Source organism: Lissotriton vulgaris, chromosome 9 (genome assembly GCF_964263255.1).
Source record: "Lissotriton vulgaris chromosome 9, aLisVul1.2, whole genome shotgun sequence".
Classification (NCBI taxonomy): domain Eukaryota; kingdom Metazoa; phylum Chordata; class Amphibia; order Caudata; family Salamandridae; genus Lissotriton; species Lissotriton vulgaris.
Window position 1 is genome coordinate 648,151,280 of NC_141697.1, and position 15,745 is coordinate 648,167,024.

General features: G+C 52.4%; 1 protein-coding gene across 3 annotated transcripts in view; it reads right to left on the reverse strand.

Annotated features, from left to right (window-relative positions):
• The window catches only part of PCNX3 (pecanex 3), an 873,417-nt gene that overhangs the window by 669,695 nt on the left and 187,977 nt on the right, over window positions 1-15,745 (reverse strand). The window lies entirely within an intron of this gene.

The following is a 15,745-nucleotide window of genomic DNA, read 5'->3' on the forward strand; positions in this document are numbered from 1 at the left end:
AAAAGCTAGCGCACCACACCCATGCCCCCTGGATACTAGGAGGAGATTACAACTGCGTCCTAGATACCACCCTTGATCGCTCCCGCCCCCCACCGGCACACTTCCCGCTTCACAAACAAACGGACCTCTTTAATATATGGGTGCAACACTGGGCATTGACTGATACATGGAGAGAGCTAAACCCCACTACAAAACTGTATTAATTTCATTCCATTCCACATGACCTCAGAGTGTGTCTGGATAGATTCCTTTGTTCGGCAGCTCTGTACGCTAATACACAGCACACAGACTATCAGGGAAGAGTACTTTCGGACCATGACGCCGACATTCTGACCCTTAGATGGAAACCGCCTCACCACCCGGTGCCTACGTGGAAACTCCCTCTGGAGTATCTCACGGATCAGGTATTCACTCATGGTCAAGGGGAACACCTACAGGAACACTTCATACTAAATGCAGGGACGGCATCCTCTAGGCTCATAGAATAAGACACACAAAGCGACGGCGAGGGGTCACTGCATACAGCAGGTGGTGGGGGTGCGTAGGGTCCTAGAGCGCACACTACAAGACGCGGAATGCACGTTAGCAACCCTCCTAAAAGCGGATGACCGCGGCGAGGCCGTTCAGGAACGCGAGGCCGAGGCCAAAACGAAGTACGCAGAGACCTTAAGGGATTTGTGCAAATATAACTTCAGGGCCTATGCAGACAGGGTACACCGGGAGGGTAACCGGGGAGAAACACTTCTGGCCTGGATGGCTAGGCAGGACCCTGACTAGAAACCTATCACGGAAATTAAAGATCAGACCGGTCAGCTCCAAACCACCCAACTCGCAATTATGCAGGTTTTCCACAAATACTAGTCCCACATATACCAGGCCCCCAGATAGGGAGACCCCCAGTCGATAGACAGTTTCTTCCACACTCTGCCACTTCCCCAAATCTCGCCGGCAGTTAAGAAAGACCTCTACCAAAAGATAATACCTACCGAGGTTAAAACAGCGATAGGAGCACTAGCCAGAAACAAGGCCCCAGGGATAGACGGCTTCCCCCTCGAGTATTATAGTACGTTCTCGACTCACTTAATCCCACAGATGGTCACCATGTTCGAGTATGCGCTTAAGGCGGGAGTCTTGCCGAACTCCCTTAGCGAGTCGATAATAGTCACATTCATGAAACCGCACAACGACCCCACGCTCCAGTCATCCTACAGACCGATCACGCTGCTTAAAGCGGACTGCAAAATCTTAGGTAAAATGCTGGCGGTGAGATATGCCCAGGTCCTAACCCAGCTGGTCCGTCCTGACCAGTGTGGGTTCGTCCCAAACCGCAACACCTCCCACAACCTCCGTAGACTATGTCATATCCAGGACACAACACGAGAACGGTTTCCTAACGCAGCCTGTCTCATATTAGATCTTGAAAAGGCGTTCGACACTCTTATGGCCATACATGTTCAAGGTTCTCCGAAAAAAATACTTTGGTCCACGCCTGACAGCATACACTAGGCTCCTATATATGCGACTCACGTCCCGGGTCCGGATGGTAAGCTACATCTCGTCAGAGTTCGCAGTGGCGAGAGGGACCAGACAGGGGAGCCCGTTGTCACCCCTCCTGTTCGCCCTGGCGGTTGAACCCCTAGCAATAGGCCTGCGTCGAGAAGGTGAGGACTGGGGAATTCCCCTAGCCCATACATGGCACTGCGTGTCCCTATACGCGGACGACCTCTTAATCTAGGTTAGGGACGCTACAAGCATCCTGACCCGCATTTGGACAATGCTGGAGGGGTTCGCGGGCGCCTCGGGCCTCAGGGTCAACTGGGGGAAGACCTTGTTGTACCCGCTAAGCTCCCGCCTGGCCCCTTTCGATGTCCAGATAGGCGCCAGTCACTTGCATGGAATGCAGAGGCCCCCCGTTATTTGGGAGTGCGGTTGTACCACACCCCAGGGGATCTATACGTGGGAAATCGTAAAGCTCTAGCCGGACTACGGTCTGCAGTAAGCTTTTGGAAAACGTTACCACTGGCACCTATAGGCCGAGTGGCCCTGGCAAAAATGATCATGGTCCCCAGGCTATTGTATCACTTTGTGAACCTTCCAGTGGTTCCACCACGACCATTCTTTAAAGAACTAAACAGTCTCCTGACGAAGCTGGTGTGGGGCGGACGACGACGACGAGTAGCGCTATCCACACTTTACCTGCCTATCACAGAGCGAGGATTGGGAGCACCGGCCTTCGAGGCGTACTTCCTGGCGGTCCAGCTCCAAAGGCTATCATACTGGACAGCAGGGCGTCACATAGGAGAGACCATCACGGCAGACGGTCCCATGCCACAACCAGCGATTCACCGGATGCTGCTGCCGGACACTAAACCTATACGTACTCGGCCCCTACAAGTGTCCATAGCCCGCACCTGCATGATGCGCATTCACCGTATGTCCAAAACTCAACCGCCGTCCTCGCCCCTGTTGCCACTGGTGGGCTTCCCACGCGGAGACACATACTATACACAGGGAACACTTCAAGTCTGGACGGAATTGTCCATCACGGAGGTGGAGTCACTATTCGAAGGAGGACAGCTGAAAACATACGATCAGATGATGGAGCAATATGATCTCCCCCGGGCAATTCCTACTCCACAGGCAATTAATAGATAGCAGTCGCAGGTACTGCAATCCTCACACAGGGGAACCCACACCACATCCAGTGATACACACGATCTTACACATGGGAGTGGGGCGACATCTGGTAACGTGGCTTTATAAGGCGGTGCGTACACTGCTCCTCCCATCCCTCCAACCCTTACGTCAGAAGTGGGAGACGGATATCGGCAGAGTGGTCCATGATAAAGAATGGAGTACTGCCCTGGAATACCCCAAAAAAGTATCCAGAAACGCAAGATTCCTTAACATACAGTTTAACGTCCTCCATAGAGCCTACCTCACACCGCACCGACTGCAGCGCTTCTTTCCAGATACACACTTTGAGTGCCCCCGTTGTCAAACCCCGGGAGCAGATTTCAGGCACATGTTCTGGGATTGCCCCACACTTCAAGGATTCTGGGGTACAGTCCATCGGACCCTTGAAGAGGTTACTGCCCTCACAACCATGGCCACATGGGAGGCATGCACGCTCTGGATATTCCGCAGGCGGAAAACCGAGAAAGTGCAGTACTGTTTCCTCTCACTAGCCATTCTTTTGGCAAAACGGGGAATAGCTATGCATTGGAGGACCCCCACAGGACCACTGGAAGCGGCTTGGATAGGCGCGATGCATAAGTGGGGCAAGGCGGAGGAGGAGATACAGCCACACCAGCCCTGCTCCTTCATGACGCAACCACGAAAACCACCCAGCCATCGCACGGACCCGTGCCCCGCGACCTCTGCGACCTGACACGCGCTTCTGACTCCCCGTGCGCTCTCGTACCCCGCGACACAGGAGCACTGACGCCACACCCCGGCATGGCAGCTAACCCCCGCTCCCCCCGTAAACTCCCCCCACCCCACCAAGTTCACCCCTAAGAGTTACAAAAGTTAGAACGTTTAGTTTGGAGGGGGTATGCCCCCCCCCCACATATCGATAATGACGTCATGACAGCACATACAGTTACGAATCATGCCGACCTAGTCGGCGCTATTTGAGAAGACCAAATAACAAAGTTTATGTTTATGCTTGTGCGATTTTTATAGCGCGCAAATACCCAGAGGTGTCTCAGCGCTCAGAGTACAGAACCATCACTGCGGCAGAAGTTATACTGAAAACAACCAAGTTTTCAGTTTTTTTCTGAAGCTGATGAGAGTGGGGGCAGTTTTGATGTGAAGGGGTAATGAGTTCCAAAGTTTAGCTGTGGAAATGGTGAAGCATCTGTCACCCCAAGTGGCCCTTTTTGTACGCGGGACTTTCAACAGATGAGCTGAGGATGAACGTAGAGTTCTTGAATGTTCAAGCGAGCAGAATGCATTTTTAACCCTTTCCATGCTCATGACGAGCTGAGCTCGTCATGATGCACGGTTGAGCTGTGCTGATGACGAGCTCAGCTCGTCATGAATAGTGGAGTTCTCCATAACTCAGCACAGGAGGGGAAAATGCACAGCAGCGATGTGGTTAAGAAACTGTGGGCCTAAGTTGTTAATGGCTTTGTATGCAATGCACAGTGCCTTAAATTTTATCCGGTTCCTAATTGGGAGCCAATGCAGCTTTCGAATGTAAGGGGAGATGGAGGTGAACTTAGGAATGCTCAGTAGAATTCTGGCTGAGGCATTCTGGACTAGCTGCAATCTGTTAAGGACTTTTTCTTGGGCACTCAGAAGAAGAGCCTTGCAATAGTCGGTTTTTGAGAAAACCAAAGTACTTATTAGGGTTTTGCCGGCCGACGAGGGGAGGTAAGGCATCAGTTTCTTTATTTTTCTCAGAGTCTAGAAAGATGAGGAAACTACAGAATTAACATGTTGTTGGAAAGTCATTTTAGTGTCAAATATGACTCCAAGGTTACGGACCTTGGTGACAGGTTGAGGTGGAGCTCCCATCTTGGGTGGCCACCATAGTGGGGACCAGATTGGTTCCAGTTTCCCGAATGTCATCACCTCTGTTTTGTCAGAGTTTAATTTAAGACAGTTTGATGACATCCAGGAACTGATTGCTCGCATTCCCTCTAGGAAATTCTCCGCAACTGATGTGCCATTGTTGTGTACAGATAACACCAGTTGGGCGTCGTCAGCGTATGTTGAAAGGCAATTCCGTAAGATTTTATTACCCTCGCTAAGTCTGAAACATAAATGTTAAACAGTGTCGGACTTAGCGAGGAGCCCTGTGGAACTCCGCAGGGAAGGGTAAAGGTGTGTGAGGTGTATTGATCCATTTTTACTGTCTGTGGGCGGTCTGCCAGGAATGAGGCGAGAAGTTCTTTAGCCTTGTTCTGGATTCCTATTGATGAGACACGGTCAATCAACATACCATGAGGTCATTACCACGCTTAGGATGACAGACGCTCACCACGGACAGTCGTTGCTCTTCTCAGGGGTGGGCAATTGACCCTGCAAGGGACTGTATGGTAGACGTTACTAGACCGCACAGCTTGGTGTGATCAATGGACACATGATTACTGTATGGGGACATCTGCCGGGCGTTTCCTGATACTGTGTACTTATGGTCATGTATTGCTATACCGTATAGTTAATGGCTTGCTGGTTGTAAAATGCAAAACAAAAACCCCAATAAACAAATCTAAACAAAAAAAAAACATTGATCTAAAGCCCTACGTCATGTCACCAAATTGACAACACAGCTCTGCAAGGAGGAATCCATGACCAAGGTTATCAAACCCGGCTGGTGCGTGAATGGGCGATTCCTCTAGCAGCTGCAGGAGCCCATCCCCCCTTGCAGATACGGATGAACCGACTTGAAGATCTGTAACCAAGCCAAGATCAATTGGAGGACCCTTAATCGCCATCTGGCAGGATATACTGCTAGGATGTTGAAGGCCATGCAGCCTAGGAGGCATAAGACATGCTGAACAGGGAACTAGGCTACATCAGAATCATCAACCAATAATTAACATCCTCTGAGGAGGAGGAGGAGGAAAGGCTATAACTTAAGCTGCATGAAGGATGCCGGATTAAAGGTGAGCCTCTGTCTGCAAGAGTGATGAGCTTTTGAGCATTGAGGGTAAGGCCCAATTGTGGGGAAGAATCAATGTCTGCTAGTGATGTTCATTAATCAGCGTCAGGGACTCTGCTTTTGCCTGCAAGTCAGAAACACATGAACTCCTGACCATCACAGGGAAGCCACAAAACATTCCAGCACTTTTGTGAAGACACAAGGGGATGTTATAAGTCTGAACATTAAGATCGACCTGGCTCAGTGACAGCATTTTCAATTAGTCCTCCTGAATGAACAGAATCAGAAGGCATAGATGCAAGCCAGGGCTCCAGCCAGATCAAGAAGGAAAAGCAATACATTTGTTGACCTACCCTCTTTCAATCACCTTCTCGATTCGCATTCTCCATGAATAGGCGCTCACCATCAAAGGGCCCGTCCATAAACCTAGTCTAGGCATCTCCTGAGAAACCAGTGGAATTTGTTTAGGCATACCAACACAATGTGACAGCCTTACCCATCGACTGTACAACAGTACATGCCCCCATGATAGAGTCTTGGTAAGACTCAATGTAAGCAGGGGATTTGTTATTGCTGCTGGAGATTGTGAGAGCTTAGGTACAATGTTGTATTTCAATTTGAAGTGAATTTCAAAACGTCCTACATCTTCTGAACAACTGTTGTAAAAGATGAAACCTCCTCAAAGCTGGACCAGAAAGATAGAAAAAACCTCACCTTCTGGTTAAGTATCTAGACCACGGGAATTTTTTAAGACCATGTATATGCCAACATCCACATTGTAAGGTGGCAGGAAGAGATCAGTTTCTGACCCATCATCCTGCATGAATCTGAAACCAACATCTCCTCCTAACTGGAACACCACATAACATTGGAGGGATGTTTACAATAGGGTGTAATATCTTTCTCCAGTGACTCTTTGGCCATGGCCTGTCAACTCAGTGAGTGCAATCTGTGTCAAAGAGGTGCAGAGCAAACAGGGTATGTTGCATTTGTCAGTTTAGACTATCTTAAGCGTTAGGGCCCATGGAAGCTCAGCATCATGGTCAGAGCTGCCAGAGCCAGAAACCTCAAAAGAACAGTCTCCCTCTTGGGAAGTGCCCAGAGTCATCCTGAAGACATCAGGCCAAAAGCTGGAATGCCACAACCTGACTCAATGGAGCTTCACCCACTAAACTGTCCTGGGAGCAGGATTGTTTCCTTGAGGAAGAAAAACTAATCCTTACTGTGGTGCTTTGTGACGTTAGTGGCAAGATCTCATAGAACATTCACAGGTGGGTGGCTCCATTTTAGGGGATGGAGAGTACTTATGAGTCTCCCTGCTGGCCTTAGCCAAAAATAGCTTGACCTACTGCTCCCCAATGGCCTTCAGATGCATAGGTATTGCAGGCCGTGGCGTCACGGTACGACCATTGTCACCATTTGCAGAAGTCATGGGGTTCCAACAGATATGATCTTGCAGCACCTTCAATAGGGTTTGAAGCCTGTAGCTTTCTGTAGAGACATCTGCTTTAGCAGCACACAAATAATTATTTTGTCAGTCGAAGACAGAAAGCTCCAGACTACATCAATAAGGCATGGAAAAAGAAAACTATAACTGTGCATGAGCTGGTACTCCATATATTACAATGATGCCACATTTTAAGGAAGTTCCGCATGCAATCCCTTGGAGGCGCTGGGAGAAATTTCCAGAAGAGTCTGGAAAGAAATACTTAGAAGGTGACTAATCTGTATGAAGATGTATCCAACAGTAAAGTCCTCTCAAATATTATTTTACTACGCTATTTGACAATAGAGAAGGAGTCCTTAGATTAAAGAAATATCTGGAAAAAGTCACCTGATGTACTTTCATGGAGGAATCCTTTAAGATTGGCTCAGCTCAGGTATTGAAGGTAAGCAAAGGGGGCGTGGCTTGGGCGCCGATGGCGATGGTCGCCTGAGAGCTCGGCTCCGGGACTGAGCCCGGGATTATCCTGTTAATCGGAGGCCGCGGGGCACCCTAGCCCCCGCAAATCGTCGTTCGGCCCAACTGGACCCTACTGAGACGCCTGGCACAGCCTGGACGGGTGGTGATCCGCCCGAAACTCGAAGTTTGTGGTCCCGAGGAGAGCGACCCAATATGGCGCCCGGACCCCTTTGTCCCCTTGGACGGGACCTTTAGCCTGGAAGAACGTCGCTGGTCATAGCGTGCCCTCCGCTCTGGTGTTTTCCTGGAGAGTGAGGAGCTGGACTTTGCCCTGCTGAGACTCTGATATTGGTGATTGCGCCCGGACGGTCGGAAGGCCCTACCATAGTGAACCCCGGCACACGGACGCCTGGAGGTCCTGACGGTGGTGCCGACCCCCGACGCGGCGCTTGGCTGCATCCCCCGATCGACCGGATCCCATGGGAAGCACGACCCCCTGGCGCCACAAAGTCTCTGGTGGTGTGGGTGGCCCTCGCTCCGGATCCTCGTCAACCAGACAGGCCTGCCCGGCCTGGCGCCGAGTGTCTCCGCCTCCTCCTCAGCGCTCGCAGACGACACGGTGGTGGCGCGAGCCGAAACTGTGGAGATCCACCTGGCCCTGGAGAAGAGGATCACCGGCCCTCACCCCGAGGGCCTGCATTCGGGAGAGTTATATCCGGCGCCCGCACTCGGTGGCACCTTCATCCGAGTCCACACTGTGCGCTTCCCGCGACATGGGGAAGCCGAGAGGGGCCAAGGGGACTACCCCGGCCGCCTCTGACTCGGAGACCCCGGACAAGGAAGGCCATGGAAACCCGGGAAGTGCTGGTGGCGCGCCGCTGCAGCAACAGTTTGATCGCGTCCTGGAGGCGATTGCGACCACACGATCGGCCCTTCAGCAGGACATTGCCCAGGTGGCGACGAGCCTGGGCCTCCTCAGGGCGGATCACGGCAAGCTGTCGGACAGGGTCAAAGAAGTGGAAGGCTCGGTGAAAACCTTGGAGCCGGCGCAGCGAACCTTGGCCGCGACAATGAAAGATGCCCTAACCCGGATTTCTGCCCTGGAGCAGCGAGCGGAGGATGCGGAAGGCCGTAACAGGCGCAACAACATCCGAGTGGTAGGCCTGCCGGAGAAGATCGAGGATGGCGACATGGTGGCCTACTTGGAGGCCTGGCTCCGAGACACGGTGGCCCCGGAGGGCCTATCCTCTTTCTACACCCTTGAACGAGCTCATAGAGTCCCAGCAAGGCCACCGCAACAGGGCCGTGCACCGCGGCCGGTGGTGGCGCGCCTCCTGCATTTTCGCGACAGGGACCTCATCCTCAATGCCGCTAGACATAATGGCCCCTTCAAGGTGGAGAACAGCCAGGTGAACATCTTCCCGGACTACACCTATGAAACCCAACGCAGGCGGTTTTCATTCTTGGCGGTCAAGCGCGAGCTCCGGAGCGAGGGCATCCAATACTCGCTCCTATTTCCTGCAAGGCTCCGCGTCATTGTCGATGACAAGACTCAATTTTTTGATACCCCGGAGGATGCCTGTAACTGGCTTGAACTTTATAGAGCTGGGAAAGATGGTTTCGCCTCCGCATCTCAGCCAACGGCGGAGCCGGGACAGCGACGGCGATCTACGAGGGTGCGGAGTCGCCGGGGCCGATCGGGCGGCCCTTCTACTGCGGAGACATCGACGGAGCGGAAAGGAGTACTGGAGGTGTTGTCTGCACTGTCTGGTTCACGAGATGATACCATTGCGGAAGAAGAGAACCCTGGTGACGAGGGGGCATCGACGGACTCGGAGAACTCGGTGACAGATAGCATCGGCACACCGGTGATCACGCCGAAATCGGTTGAGGACCTTCTTGATGGACAGGGTTGACGGGGTGAGCTGCATCCTTTTGGGTGGGGGCCCGTAGCGGGGGTGGCGGGAGCCGATGGTTCAGCATGATCTCCGGAGAAGCGGGGGGTGGGGTGCCTTGCCTTTGCCCCGAGGGTTTCCGTTAATGTTTTGGGCTTGCTTTAGTCCTGGTAGCCAGGGCATCGAGGGCCCACTGCCACCACCCAGCCCGCACCTGGCCCTTAAGGCCTTCCTACGGTGGCGACCGTAGGATTAGTTTGGGACGAAGGGTTTTTCTGAGGGCATGGTTTGGATGGGAACTAGATGGAGTTATTTGGGTCCTGTTCTGGGGAGGGTGGGCAGGGGTTTGGTTAACGCAAGAGTTGTTGTGTTTTGGTTGGGGGAAATGGCCGCCATCAGTGCTGGGGGGATTGTTGTTCGCTCTTTGTTGGGACCCAGATGGGGAGACTTTGCACGGACAGTATGGGACAATGGCTGACGTTGCTAATGTGAAGTGTATTACTTGGAACGTGCGGGGGCTTCATACCATGTCTAGGCGGCACAAAGTCCACGCTTATTTAGTGCGTAGGGGAATACAAATGGCGCTGCTGCAGGAGACCCATCTGAACAAGGCGGAGGGGGCGGCGCTACAGCGTAGATGGAGGGGGCAGGTCTTCTACACGTCGTACTCAGCGTATGCCAGGGGGGCGCTAATCTGGATTAGGGCTGGGGTTCCCTTCCAGGTCACAAACTCAGTGGTAGATCCAGAGGGGCGCTACGTGGCCATCTCAGGCACTCTGGGGGGGGAGGGACCTGAACGTTTGCTGTGTCTACGCACCTAACATGGACCAGATTGCCTTCCTTTCTAGGTTATCGGGCTCGCTGGCCCACTTTTTCACGGGGCCCCTCCTGCTCGGTGGGGACTTCAATTCGGTAGTAGATGTGGAGACCGATCGATCGCACCCGCCCCTCCCTGATTCTCCGGTCCGTCGTGTGGCCAAGGGCCGTAGGGACTGGCAGACACGTTGGGGTCTGACGGATATTTGGAGAGCGCAACACCCCGACGCTAGAGATTACTCCTACTTTTCGGGCCTTCACGAGTTGCACGTTAGGCTGGACGGGTTTCTCGGCTCGACTGAACTGGTTTCAGCGGCCATCCGTTCCGAATACTTGACTAGGACCATTTCGGACCATAACCCCCTCCTGCTGGCCCTTCGCTGGTTTCCGGGGGCGCCGGCGGTGCCCACCTGGAAGTTACGCCCTGAGATCCTCGAGGACACTGTATTCAGAGCGGACTTAGGTGATAAGATCGAGGAGTATTTCGCGTCCAACGGGGGCTCTGCGAGCTCGAGAGCACTGGAATGGGACGCTTTTAAGGTGGTGGTGAGGGGTTATTGCATCACCAAGAAGGTAGGTATGAGGCGGGTTATCCTCGATGACTTGGACGTGGCTGATCGGAGGCTTCGTGAGTTGGAACTCCGCCGCCCCGGGCACCCTGAACTCCAGGGACGCACGGTGGAGGCGAAGGAGGCGGTGGCGGCAGAGGTCGAGCGGCTGCGCTGCTTCGACTACAAGGCCTATACGGTTCGGTCCCTTGCAGAAGGGGATAGATCGAGCGCATTGCTGGCATGGCTGGCTAACCCTACGCGCCAGACCTCACTGACGACGTCCATGCGCATGGCGAACGGGACCATGGTGCACACTCAACCGGAGATTTTAGGCTGCTACCGGCACTACTATGACCAGTTATATCGCAGTCGTGCTGCCAAAGACCCTGACCTTCTCGAGGACTACCTGAGGCCCCTGGAGCTCCCAGCGGTGGAGCCCGACGTGGCGAAAGCCCTGGGGTCCGATATTGAACTGGGGGAGATCCGCAGCGCCATTAAAAAGATGGCGCGGAATAAGACCCCAGGTCTAGACGGTCTTCCTGTGGAATTTTACGCGGCCTATGCCGACCTCCTGGCTCCGAGACTGGTGATCGTATATAGAGAGGCGAAGAGACTTGGCCGACTGCCTGGCTCGATGCGCGAGGCCCTGGTGGTTCCCCTCCTCAAGCCGGGGCGGGACTCGACCGATCCGGCGTCCTACCGTCCCTTATCGATGCCGACGGTCGATTATAAGATTCTGAGCAGCATCTTGGCCTCGAGACTGCTGGGCCACATGAGCTCCCTGGTGCATGAGGACCAGGCTGGGTTCATCCCCAAGCGCAACACGACAATGAATATCCGTAGATTGTTCCGCTTGCTGGGTGAACCGCTAGTGGATGCTCCGTGCCCGGTGGTCCTATCGGTGGACTTAGAGAAGGCGTTTGATAGCCTGGAATGGGACTACCTACACACTGTGTTGCGGCGGTTCGGCCTCGGCGAGGGTTTCATCAGGTGGACCGCGGTCTTATATACCTCCGTATCGGCCAGGGTTCGGGCGGGTCCGTTAATTTCCTCGCAGTACCCGGTAGAAAGAGGCACGAGACAGGGCTGCTCGTTATCCCCACTTCTCTTCGCGCTGGCGGTGGAGCCCCTCGCACTGCTACTCCGATCGGGGGCGCATTACAATGGTTTCTGGACACCTTCGGGCCCGCACCACGTTTCGTTATATGCCGACGACCTGTTGCTCTTCCTTGGAGGACCCAGTCGAGGCCCTCCATGGAGCTGAGACGGCGCTCATGGCGTTTGGGGAGGTCTCGGGCCTACGAGTGAATTGGGCCAAGACATGCCTTTTCCCGGTTCGCAGAGGCACCCCATGTCCAGTCCTCAATAGAGAGCTTAGATGGGAACCTGACTGCTTCAGGTACCTGGGAGTGTATATCTACCATGATCCATCTGACCTCCTGGACGGAAACATTACCAGATGCAGTCGAGCTCTTCGGGGTAATATGGACTTCTGGGCTACGCTACCGCTTTCGTTGGCGGGGCGGGTCGCTCTCCTCAAAATGGTGGCTCTTCTCCGGCTGCTGTACTATTTCCGGGCGCTACCAGTTTGGATCCCGCCAGCCACATTTAGGCTCCTACGGTCGATGATAGTCGGATTCCTCTGGGGCTCGGGCCGCCGTAGAGTGGCCCTTAAAACCCTGATGAGGCCGAAAACCGAGGGTGGGCTCGCGGTGCCGGATTTTGAGAAGTACTATCTGGCGGCGCAGCTCCAGACCCTCACCCAGGAGATTGCCAGGGAATTCCGAGGCCCGGAGGACAGGAGAGGTATAGGGATGGCCAGGCATGTCCTATCCTTCATAGCTCTACGCCAACGTTTGACCTTGCAAGACCTGACGCTGGAGGAGAAGACCATTCGCCTGTGTTGGAACCGGGCTCACGCCCGGGGCCAATTGCGAATACCATATGCGCCTGAAATACCATTAGGGATGTTGACGGCCTTGCCCCATGGCGGTGATTGGTCACGATTGGCGGACTGGGAGGACGCGGGGTTGCAGCTGGTGGGGGATCTCTATGAGGCTGGGGTACTCTTGCCCTTTCAGGAGCTCATTGACCGCTTCGAGATTCCCCGTGGAGACTTCCTGTTGCACTCGGCCCTGGTCCGAGCGATCCAGGCGCACTGGAAAGGCGGACAGGAGGAACCTCCTACGTCTCCGGTGTGCCAATACGTCATGATGTCTGCGGGCACGGTGAAGGCGGTCACCTGCCTCTACAGTAGATTGATCAATGATGGGCTGACCCCCCTTACGACCCTGAGGGCCCGTTGGGAGGCAGACATAGGCCAGGAGATCCCGGAGGCGACCTGGTCTCAACTCGTGCGGCGAGCTTGGAAGGGGACGCGCCACGCCCGTTTTCAGCTGGTCCACTATTACATACTCCATCGGGCATACCTGACCCCGGCGAAAATCCAACAGTACTTCGCCACGGGCTCGGCAACCTGCCCCAGATGCCCGGCGCCGGAGGCGGACCTCCTCCATATGTTGTGGGCCTGCCCGGGTTTGTCCTCCTACTGGGTGGAAGTGGGGAAGACCCTGACGGAGGTGACGGGGAGACCCCTACCGGTCGATGCGGCGGTGGGACTTTTGCATTGGTTTCCACATACCCCCAAAAACAAAATTTCCAGTAAATTGATTGATTTAGGGCTTCTCTTGGCCAAACAAGTGACCAGGAACTGGAAGGCACGAGCTGGCCCGACTGGGAGCAGGTGGCACAGCGAACTCTTGAAGTGGGCGGCGGGGGAGAGCACGCTGAGATACCAACTAGCTGGGAGACAGCGTAACGAAAAAGCACAGGAGGCAGCGCTAGAATGGGAGACACTAGTGCAGGCCCTCAGGGACTATTGCGCCCCCAGCGACTCTGATAGTGAGATTGCAGCGCGCCCCGAGTCCCGATAGGCGATTGCGTTTTCGGTTTCTGATACGCTCATCTTGGGTCCTCTCACGAATCCTACTGCGGCTGCTACCATACACTGATGGCGGGGTTGGGTTGGGGAGGGATTTCTTTGTAATTTAGTGTTTTGTGGGTGGGACTTTCTTTTGGGTTTTGGGGCTTGTTTAGAAAAGCAGATGACGGACAGTGGATCATCCGGACCAGCCTTGCTCTCCTGCTGAGCCCCCACTGGATTTTGTCGCCCGAACTTTGGACTGTGGGCTGAATGATTGTGTATGAAAACGTGCTGCGGGGGGTGGGCGGGATGCAGTTAATTGATTTCAGTGGATTTCTGATGCTGGTCATATATGTAACAGTTTGCTGATTCCTGCAATAAAAATATATTTCACAAAAAAAAAAAAATTGAAGGTAAGCAAATACCTTGTGACAACGATGCACTGTAAGAGGAAAACCACCTTCAGAATAAGCCTAAGTGCAGAAGCATTTCGATATCAGGGAATAGGTCTTTGCAGTGGATGCTGCATAAGCCACTTTAAGAATTTTTAGGTAGTTTGGTGCCTAGGTATTCAAGTTCAGGGAGGGCAGATTATGAAATAGAAGTTGTAACTGGTTCTTGGAGATAAAATGTGAGCCCAGTTTGTATTGGAACAATGTGCCCACTTAAAGAATTAACAGGTCCATGTGACAAAATTCCTTAGCTCGCGCCGGTGCTTTAGTATGAACATACATGGTTCTCTCTTTGAAATGAATTCTGCTGCGTGTCCATGTGCTACACTGTCCAATAACCAGCAACTGGATGAAATTTGACTTTAGACAGGAAGGTAGATCTGTACTTTTCACCATAATATGTAAGATAAGGCAAGCGAGCTGCCCAGCAAGTCATGTATGCTGGGCCCTGTTCCAGCTTTTTGCTCTTGAGCTTGTTGAGACCGACTAACTTCTTCCATTCTGCAATGAGAACAGGGATTGAGAATAAATTGAAACTACTGAAAATAGACTAAACTTTCCACATGTCCTGGCATATGATCTAGTACGAGATTTTTTAAAAGTGTTTAAGAATATAAAACAATCTTGCCAAATTAATATGCTTCATTTGCCCGCAGGGCATAATTCACAAGTTTTCCTAACCAGTGTTGTCCATTAAAAGGCATTACAAGGCATGTCGAAAACCTTAGACAGAGTTTCAAGCCAGAAGAATGCCCTTCAAAGGCAGCCACACCTTCGTAAAACAGTCCCTGCTGCCACTTGGTCGTACCAAGTAATTGAGGCATCAAAAGAAAGATCAGTTAGTGCAGAAAAGGGAATTCGCTTGATCAGAAAATTTCTAACAGCGTTTAAAGGAGTGGAGCAATATTGTTTTACATTTGTCTAACATACCAAGACAATATAATGCTTGCATTTGCTATTCTGATCAAATATGCAGGAAAAATTACAAACCGTTTTCCCCATCTTCAGAAATTACGGTCAGTAAGGACCACAATAGGTGCTGCTAGAATTCTTTGAGTGTTTTTGTGCTGTGACAGATATAATTGAATTAATTTTAATTTACTTCAGAAGGCAGGTGCGGTATCTGAAGACTTGTACTTTCCACCTCAAAGGGATATTCGAAGAGAAACCTGGAGCCGAGTTTCTCATGCATGATAATCCCTCTTCCCAAAGGGCCTAAGAAGAGACAGAATGTATGGGGTATTTAGATTTCCTTGAAAGAGAATTTAAATAACAAAAAACGTCTGCCTGATGGATGCTATTGGAAGGTTGAATTTCTGCAATGCTCTGTCAGAGTATTAAAGAGATATAGGTATTTGAGCAGAGTGTTCCTAGGTTCCGGTTCAAGACTGGCATTCTGTGCAGGTGTATATTTCATGGTAAGTAACCTGCCTATATCGCTTTGCAGATTTCTATTTACTCTCAGCAGTGGATAATGGAGTTGCCATGGTGCCATCTTTTACACACACACTGAATGAGATAAACAGTACTTGAAGAGGGTTCCTCTCCACTGAAGCATGTGCAAAAGGACAAATTTGCATTTGTATTAGCG